Source organism: Mastigoproctus giganteus, chromosome 10, assembly GCF_048544385.1.
Source record: "Mastigoproctus giganteus isolate SK-2022 chromosome 10, ASM4854438v1, whole genome shotgun sequence".
Classification (NCBI taxonomy): domain Eukaryota; kingdom Metazoa; phylum Arthropoda; class Arachnida; order Uropygi; family Thelyphonidae; genus Mastigoproctus; species Mastigoproctus giganteus.
In genome coordinates, this window is record NC_143584.1 from 176734093 (window position 1) to 176744428 (window position 10336).

Genomic DNA, 10336 nt, shown 5'->3' on the forward strand with positions numbered 1-10336 from the left:
TATTTATTTTTGCGAATGAAAAAAGCGTAGGCAATTATTTGTAGTTAATCGACGAAGGTTCCGGTACTCTTTGGTTTAGCAATACACCTGTAAATTTTGAAATACACCTGTAAATATTTGGGGAAAAACTGATTATTCATTATACCATTGACAAGGACCTTGACTTAGTTGTAAATCTGAACGAGGTTTCTTTCTTAATCTCCTCCATTGTAAAGTTATAGACAGTCAGATTTTTATTATACAATTCTTCTATTATGTCCTCCTTACTTAGATCCTTGGGCACGTCGTAGATAATTGTGGAGGGTTACCTTTTTTAGGAACTCCTGTAGAGATTCCTGCAGAGGACAAGGAATCAGATGTAGGGATACTTATTAAGTCAGACTTAGTGGCCGTTTCAAGAATTACGCTTTTGTTGCGTGCTAATTTGATTGATTTTATTTTGACTGTTTTCAATTCTGTCTTCAAAGTATTGATTACCAAGGTTTTTACATTAGCGCTGGTTTTAAAATTGTATTCTTTAACGCTCTAAGTACCATTACATTTTGACTGGGTTTAGCTATTTGTTCCTTTAGCGTTTTTGTTATTGTTTATCTTAATCGTAAGCAGTGTGACGCTAAGAGCGGGATAGAGCATAACGCACTTGAAAAGTTCTGTTTTGGAGAAAGCTCTGTATAGTTAGTGGCAGCTGAACCCGAAGTCCTGTGGCATAAGGATTTCGAAGAATGCCATAGCGCTAGTTGGCATCAAAAGCTTTTTCGATGTCCAGGCTTTTTCAGTGTCCATGAATGGCGTTCATTTCGGATAAAAGCATTCGTACGTTGGATTCTACTTTCATCATAAGGTCTAACGTTGACAGATTCTTTCGGAAACCGTACTGGTTCTTACTGATCATCGATCGAGATTATACGTACCATACTATTCGATTGTGAATCTTTTTTTCTATGTCTTACAAAGGCAACTGCTAAGAGATATTGGCCTAATAGTTCCGTGGAGCTTACTGATCATTTTCAGGTTTAGAAAAGGCTAGGACTATTGAGTGCTCCAACAACGAGGGCAGTGGTCTTCTGAGAATATCTTATTAAAATGCATCAGTAATGCATTCAGAGCTTTCGTTTCAAGGTGCTGAAGCATGGGATAATATATCTCACCAGATGGAATGTCTGTGAAGTTTAGGGTATTTCCTTTGAAGAAATAGCAGTGGTGAATATGTTCCAATTTGTGTTGGAGAATTTCTATTTTATCCGACTGTGTGCGTGCAAGGTTCTATTTTTTTTTGCATTTTGCAAATAATCGGGTAATAGTCGCAGTTCAGTAGGTTATATAAAACTACTACTCTCAATACTAGAGTTTAAAATGTTAGATTCTGCTTGAAAAGGATTGTTTCGATGAAATTTTCTCGTGTTTGTTTGTTTTGGAAAGGTAGGGCGTCCAATGTCTAAGTCATCTTCAGCATGTAGATTTACCCATCATAAAGGGTACCAATGTCGATGCATAATTTGCTGAGCATGGTTGATCTGTCTTGCAGCATCTGATCGATTGAGTATATAGGGACGTTCACGGCAATTGAGATATCCGGGTTTGACTCATGATGGTAAGGTTGGCGTACCAAATGTTAGAATAATGTTTCTTGTAGGAACAAGTTCGCTATCTTTTTGGATCAAAGTTGGTATTTTCGGTAGAGCCTAAGAATGCTGGCTGGTCGTTGTAGAGTTTTACACTCACCAGCAACTTAGGCCATATTTAGCCATATATATTAAGTCTGTAAATTACGTGTGTCCGGTGGTCGATTCGCTGTTTTCTGAAGGAAAAATCTGAATTTCTGGGTGATAAAAAACCATGTTAACCTTGCTTGAAACTGACTAACCTAACCATGTTGGGAAAAGACCCATAAAAATTCCAAGCGTCATTCATGGATACTCAGAGGATGGATGGTAGGGAGGATGGTGATTATACCAACTGTGCTACTCACGAGGGCCCGAGAATGCTTATGGTTAGCTGTTTCAATAAATAAAACTCCAGATCGGAGTCTTTTCACCATTTTCGATTAACCAGCGTTTTCTAAACATTTCTGAATTAGAAATGTTTAGAAAACGTTTAAGAATTAGAAACGGTGAAAAGATCATACGTTTGGACAAAAGAGAGTCTAATATAAGGAATCTAAGTAAATGGATTAGCCCATTTAATGAACCTAATGTTTCATTAAATGGGCTAATCCATTTACTTAGAGACCTCCTATTTTTTTCATAAGATGGTTTCTAATTAACTTATTATATTAAAATAGTTAAAGACGTAAAATGTGGTCTTATTGTAGTACGTGGATTCATATAAATATTTTTAAATGAAATAAACAAATAATATCATTATTTGTGCTTTATTTGTGCTTTATGTGCCAAAGATCTCTTTTATCACTTTTACTAAGCTGCACGCTGAATACTTTGTGACTATTTATAACCGATAAATATAGACGACCTTAATTTTCCCTAAAGTCAAGATAAAATTCATTCTCAATCATAAATGTATGAGGACCATCGATTCAAAGTTGAATAAATTCGTAAATGCAGTTCTCCTGTTTACTTAACGAACTTCAAACCAACCTCACAATAGATGGATATTCAAGTGGACAGTTATAATCAATTTCTGATTACCCAGACCCTTTATAGTTTGAAATTCTCGGTTATTCACTCAGAGAATACGACCAATTCAATCTCTAATCAGCTATGGGCTGTCATCAATTGATGCACCTTGGGTTTATTGTATTTGTTTGTCCTCGGGGCACGTTAGATGAGATACTCCAGCTCCATGGTGTGCAGTGACAGTTCAATGCTTCGTATTAACCCTTCAGCTATCTGAAAAGTAATAGCGGATCGATTTCCCCAGAACTGGTTCTTAAATAAACACTCACTTGAATACCCATAATTTAGGCAGCGTATTGGAAATTGTTGCACTGTTTATCTAAGCGTCTCTATGGAGGCAGTAAAGTCCTTGAAGACTACTAAGACAGAGCCTAAGAAGAAAAATAATAATTGTTAAACAAGAAGATTTAAAATTAGGGAAAATCACTGACTATTATCGAAGGGTTTAATCATCTAATGCTAAAGTCCAGAATCTCCCACTGTTTATTAAATAAAATTACATCCATAAAGGGTATGCATAACAGCCATGAATAGCGATCAAACTATTACGTATAAGAAACGGGTTCGACAATGGTGCGCGCATCTGCATTGCTTCAAAGATACGAGAGAAAGAAAAAGATTTCATTTTCTATTCATTTTCCAACTGAGAGAAATCTGGTCTTGTGTCGCAAATTACATCAACTCTTGGCAAGAAAAAAGACCAAAATGCACAACCCTCTTTTATTCACTTTATCTGCACTTGAAGCTGGAAAAATGTCTTATTTCATTTGTTGATCTCAGCAAGCCATTCTAATGAGATAACAGGAATACATTTAGTACTGTTTCTACAAAACATCGATCGATTTTTATTCTCATCTCATTATTACAACTGAAGATAAAAGAGCAAAGGCGTGCAAGTCTTGAATGGAACGAATCAAATTCAATCCCCCTTCCCCCCTTCCCCCCCATCTACTGAATGTGTGCACGAGGATTTAACGACTCCTATGGAAAAGGAATGAACTTAGCGGTCCAATCTTACAAAGGAACAATCAAGATCGTCGGGATTCTATATTTTCTGAACTAAAAACTTCTTTGTTGTGACGTCACCACACGATAGACTTTTCAAAATATTTTGTGTCCCCTGTGGTTTGCTCTTTCTTCAAAACGCGTTACCACAAAGTACTCTATAAATTGTCCGTGTGTATTGAATAATGGCAAAAGATATCGCTGTTGTCATTAAGAGATAAATAAAAAGAAATTTGTTATCGAGAAAAGTGGTAAGACCATTTCTAGATGACATATTGCAGTTATGTTATAAGTCCATTAAGGGTGGCTGTGCAAGAGTGTCGAATGTCGCCAGCCATCCAATTGACTCATGTATGTCAAAAGGTTAGGCTGTTGATATATCTGTAAGAAAGTTTCCATGGTTCCTAAGAGGTCTGAAATATTAATACGTGCTTCACTGGCTAAGGGTGTTTGTTCTGCCTCAGAGTGGTTTTATAGTCACTGACCTGCAGAGATTATTGAGAAATGTGTCTATATTCTGAGTAATCACAGACAAGTCCATTTTCTTCTTGAAAAGAAGAATGCTAGTTAGAGATACGAGATTATTTTACTTGTACCACAATATGTAATCCTTCATTATCTTGGTACATCATTGCAAGTTTAGTTAAATTTCGCAAACTATGCTTATAATTTGCAAAAATTGTCTATAAAACAATTTCCATCGCCTTCTAAAGAAAGAACCAACAAAAATTTATGTACATATTTTTAAAATATTTCTTTTAATTAAATTAATTAGTAATAATCTTAAGATGCGTTTTCATGGTTACCAGATACAGGCGGGATTGTTGCAGAAAAATATAACGCAGACGTTAATATCTAGAAAGATATTTAACAATGAAGTAATAAAAATGGAAATAAAATGGGTTTCCATGGTTACCAGATGTAGATGATTGTTGCAGAAAAATGTTAAGCAGACGTTCATATCTAGAAATACGTTTAACAATGAAGTAATAAAAATGAAATGAAATGGGTTGCTACAGTTACCAGAGGAATTGTTGTAACAAAAGTAAAATACCATTGTTGTTTTATTTACGATCTGCTGTATGGTACTCCATAATTTTTTTGAGATTTTATGAGATTATTCTATTCATTCTGGTGTACACATTAGTTTTAAAAAAATGTAAAAATACAAATATTTTTGGAGATTACATTTAATTTTATTTGTCCGTTTCAATTGTTTCAATTTCATTCACATTTATTTATATTTTCCGTTTAATGTTTTTCTATTTTTTTAAATAATTGTTTAATGTTCTTTGGTCCCGGCCGACAAAGAGTAATAGAAAACTGGCATTTGTCTCTTCATTGATCGACAGCTAGATATCGTTGCAAACTCCTGCTCTCCAGAGAGGGTTACACAAAGCTTTTTTAGTAAATACGATATTAGACTCCTATATCTCGGGATGTCTTCTACTGGTTTCTTTAATCAATAATCATCCCTGTTTCAACCATCTCCAGAGGATGTTATCCGATATTGAAGTAATCTCTCATAACATCGTGGTAAGTTCAAAACCCCTCAAAGTATTATAAGTTTTTCTATTAGGAAAATACAATTTTTTTAAGCAGTCCGTTAAAATTTATTAAAAGATATTATACAAAGAAACTCGTTTAGAAAGGGGCAAATTTATTATAGTAGACGTTACCTTCAATTACGCCTAAACATATTTGTAGGAAAATGCTATTCATTTCAATAAATATAATGAAATTAGTTACCTCTTCTGAAGTACATATAACTGCCGGTTTTATAGGAAGTCCAGGATACAAATTACATATTATATTGTGTTTCTCTCATTCCAGACACGTTTTTTCACATCATCTGGGGCGTATGATTACTTTCGTGGATTATTTATTTTATCTGATCAATGTCCCGAAGTTTAACGATGGTAAACCTCTTCTTTAGCCGATCTACAGAGACACGAAAACAACTTGTGAGGTCTAGACTACTCCGAGACCTATTATACACATTCCGTCTCATTGGCTAAATACGACAGTTTTCCATCTGGTATTATGAGTATTTTGGTGGATGTGGTGGGCCCACAAATTTAAACCCCTGTTGCCAAGGTACTGCATATTTTGATCGAATTGATGCGTCCATTTCTCACTCAATTATACGCTGTTATCAAAAGTATTGGGACATCAACAGATGTGACATATAAATGACATCTTTGAACTTCACTGGATCAGATAATGGCCGATTTCTGGTACGTTTCAATGGCACGTTCCACCTTTCAAGCAGATTGCGCTACTATAGTGCCCTCTACATTATATTTCACATATCATGTGTTTATTCTATGGTGTCCAAATGTTTTTGATAACAATTCTTAGTCTTGTAAGTTAAGCCGTTATCAATAACCCTGTTGAGAAGTTGCGAACCTTAGAGGATACTCAGTAATGGTAGAGTGTGTCTTGAATTTCCAATTTTCGTGCTGTAGATTGCTATTGTATCTCTCTGAATGTTCCAGCGTACAGTTAAGTGATTCACAAAGAAAAACTGCTTAGCAGATTAAGTTGCATTTGAATAAGGTGAATAAGCCCACAGCGGAGACAGAAAAGAACGAAGATATTAAAAACGATGTAGCTTCCAAAGTAATCATGGGAATATTAGACGTCCTGAGCAGTATACTTTGTATTTTTTTTTTACAAAAAACAGTGATTTGTTACTGAAATATTGAAATGATATTACCGTCGGGATTTTTTTAAAGGAGTCAAGTCAAAACAGGGGAAAAAAGTAAACACTGGAATCATTTTCTAGAAAATTGAAAATGAAATTCAATAACGAGACCCTAACGTCTCTTTTGTTGAATGAAATTTCTGGAATTAATGAATTTGAGAGATTTAATATATTAAATTAAATATTTAAGATCCGAAATTTTGTCTGAGAAATTTAAATAATAATTCTGTCTTGCAGAAGAGATGCGTTTTTGAAAAGTTAATGAAGAATCTGCTCAGAGTATATTCTCATCAAAGAAGTAAATAGATTATAAATGTCAAACGACCAGAAAATTACCAAAGGCGCAATGAATTGGCATTTGATTGTAATATACCATTTCTATTCTGTTTTTCATCCCGAAAAGAAACGAGAGAATTCTGGAAGTGGTACAGATTTTGTAGTTCGTTGACGCTAAGGTCTGGCAAATATCATCTTCCTCCTGGACCGGATGGTTTTGCTTCTTCCTTTCTTTCTGTTTATCTTTCGCTGTGTTGGTTTCTTTTATTTCTCTTTCTTATCGCTTCAGATTCTATTCTTTTACATTCGTAACTTACTTTCGGATCGATTACTAGCATTCAGTATAATCATAGACTAAGACAAACTAATAAGGTTGTGTTCGCTCTTCTGATAGCTTTTAATCAAGAATGAAGTGTGATCCTTATAGAGGTATTGGATCAATGGAGAATGGTTGGTGTTTACATAGTGTTATTACTGAAAGATAGTAATGAAATCTGTGCGGTTTCATCAACATTTAGATAGCTCCGTTATCGTCTTTTCATATAAATAGTATATTTATACTATTTATATGGGACTTTATGGAATATATTGAATAATTTCATTGTGATCTTATCAGTGAAAATAAAATTAATAAATTGATTAAGTGTGCTTTACAATCGGGAATAACAAGCCCTTCATTTTTGAGTATATTCTGCTATAAATTAAAATACCACGAAATTGGATTGTAGTTTGCAATTTCGTGTTTGGTTATGGCCCTGCTTTGAGCAACCAAATCGATAATTCAAACGAATACAGCAAGACTCTTCTCTTTGACCAAAACTCTTGTACGATTCTCCTTTTCAATGTTGTCGTGAACGGCTACAGTGGATCATCAATTATGAAAACGATTACTGATTATACAGTACCTGCTCGGTAATATTCCAGATTGTACCCAATAGTGTGGTCGAAATCTTAGAATAAGCATTCATTATTACTAAATAAATTTTATAATTTATTTCTCTCTCTGATCGGATGTCCAAGGAGGAATCTAGCAAACTTTAGCGGTTAATTCCTTCAGTGATTTTAAGCAAAAAAAAAAAAGTTAAAAATAGAAATTTCACGATTAGGCCGATAGTAACTGTAGCGCTGCCTGACTGTGCACGTGTGGTTTTCTGGTTATGTAATCTAGTTCTTAATAAAGCGTTCTCTCAGCTTCTAAACAATATTTAGTTGTGTGTTATTGGGGTTAATGCTTTTAGCTATGTACGTTTACAGAAAAGAAGCCGGCTAAGTTTTCAAAAGAGAAGTAAGCTGACATCCACTTCATGGTTTTGGTAATGTTATATCAACCGACACTGTTTCAATCTTGACAACTATTCTAAGAGCTTTACTGACTTTAATTTCTTAAAATACTTGATTTTTCATACTTAAGCATAAGTTTTAAGATGATTTTAATAAAGATGATAAATAATGCCTTCAGGTCTTTAATAAATACTCTCAGCACACTTCAACGAAAAAAGACATAAATACAAGAACTGACTGGCTTCAGAAACTCTAATACCCGCATACAGAAGCTTCTGGAGAAGCAAATAAAATTCTCTATACTTAGAGATGAAGTTTAAGAAAAGAGAATCCCTACACATTATTTAAAAACATGCCATTCAAGAAGGCCTTGATCTGTTCACAAGACGATGCCGACACCACTCTGCTAATTACTGTTGGAAAGTTCACCTCGGTATCGGACAATCAAACGTTTACTTGTGTAGCGGTCTGTGTGTGCAGCGAAATTATTCCCTCTTATCCACTAAGCAATCACCGCGATGGTAGCAGTCAAAGGGGACCAGACCTGATCTATTAGAAACAGCGGTTAAGTACTTGCTACAAAGAACCACGCTGTTCAGTGTAGTGATGGGGAAACTTGCTTCTGAAAGAGGATGCTGCTAATGAAGTGGTGAAAAGAATGGCAGAGGACTAATAAGGGAAGGTTCTAAGTTACGCCATCAAAGGAGTAGATCGCCTCAGGCTTTGTATGGGAATAGTGAATGGCAAATGTTTTCCAAACTTCTAGTTAGAAACGTAAAATCGATAACTTTGGATAGTCCAAGTAGTACTTTGTTTATAACCAGAGAGTTTGGGTTTATATCAATGGGATTAAGACAGTGCATCACTATATTGTGTCTGTCAGCTGAGTGCATTCTAAGATCGGTTTGCTGGATGAAAAAGTACCATTTATGGAGTAATAACTGCGTGGACCTCACCTGAGTTGCATAAGAGCAAAATACCTAAATAGATAGAGAGAATAAGTAAAAAAGAGACAGTTTTTATCTTCCACCTATGAAACCAACTGTTTTTACCGTGTATTTATTCTACACGAATGAATCTGCGTGGTCGAATTGGTCGAAGAAAAGTAGCTCGTTTAATAGCTGGTTCCAAGACGTATCTTTGAAAGATGAATGAGCAACTTCTCGTGGCGAGAGGAAACGCCAGATACGAAACTATCAAAATATATAGAGAAAGACACGACAGACATTTTTCTTCGGTGTAAATCTGCTACTGACTTGTCAGATTGAGTCATGGACGGTATATTGAGTAATGATTTGTCATTGTCGCCACAGACCCTAATGGGACTTTTATATATTTGTCAATAATCCGAGAAACCGTAATGGCGGTAAAGTATTGCTCTTCCCCTAATATGCCTTCTTTGATATTTGTCTCCACTAAGGCAAACCAGTGAACTGTTTGTTCAGTGGAACCTTTTTTTGAAGTTTAAAGGAATTCGATAATCATCGATTCTTAGAATTGTGGCAGAATAAAGATGGAATTAGCACTTTTGACGATAGGGTTCTTGCTTGTTGTTTATATTATCATTTTAGTGCAGGTATGTGAGACTGTGACGTGCCAGTGTATTGTCAGTAAATTGCATATTTTGTGGATGGTGTGATAACGTTTTAGGGATGAAAAACTTACTGTTTCTGGAAAAGCCAAGAAACCCGAGTTGAATTTAAACTCGGATTGTAAAAAGGGCCTTTATGTGAAGTCCCTTTACTAATTTGTAGCGTTTCTTTTAGTGTTTGCTCGTGTTAAATCCATTCTTCTGTGAAATTATGTAACGTGAACTGAAAACAAAAAGAAGCTTATTAAGTTTTGAATCTTTGAATTTCTGCCATTAAGACACCACCGTAATGTTTGTTTTCAGATTGGTTACGATAACACGGACAATAATTATTCTTTCAAATTGCTTAGACGTATATTCGCTAATGTAAAAGGTTTGCTTAACATCTAAACGAACATTAGTAATTTCTTCAGTCTCTTCTAATCACATCCATTTAGAAAATAGAACATTTCCATCATTATGTAAATAGCGAGTAGGTCTAAAGGAATGCTCTAAGTGGCTCTCGTGTTTCATTTTATATAATTGAAGGTTCTACGAAGTAAGTAAATATTTTACCATCATCTAAGCAGAAGGCTAAGAAATAGAATGAAACGAAAAGTTAAAGTAACATGCTAACAGTCTGGTAATCTTTGATACTAAAGATCGTCTCCACTGGGAAGTTGCGATTAAGAAAAGACGTTTAAGGTTTTTAACGTTTCTTTTAGTGAAAAACTTTCAAAAAGTGTTTTTAGCTTTAGATGTTTCCCAATACCTTCACAAATCTATACAGTACTTCTTCACAAATTCTTTCGACTCGAAGGAATGATTTTACGATGATTGCTTTGAGAATTTAAACGGTATCCA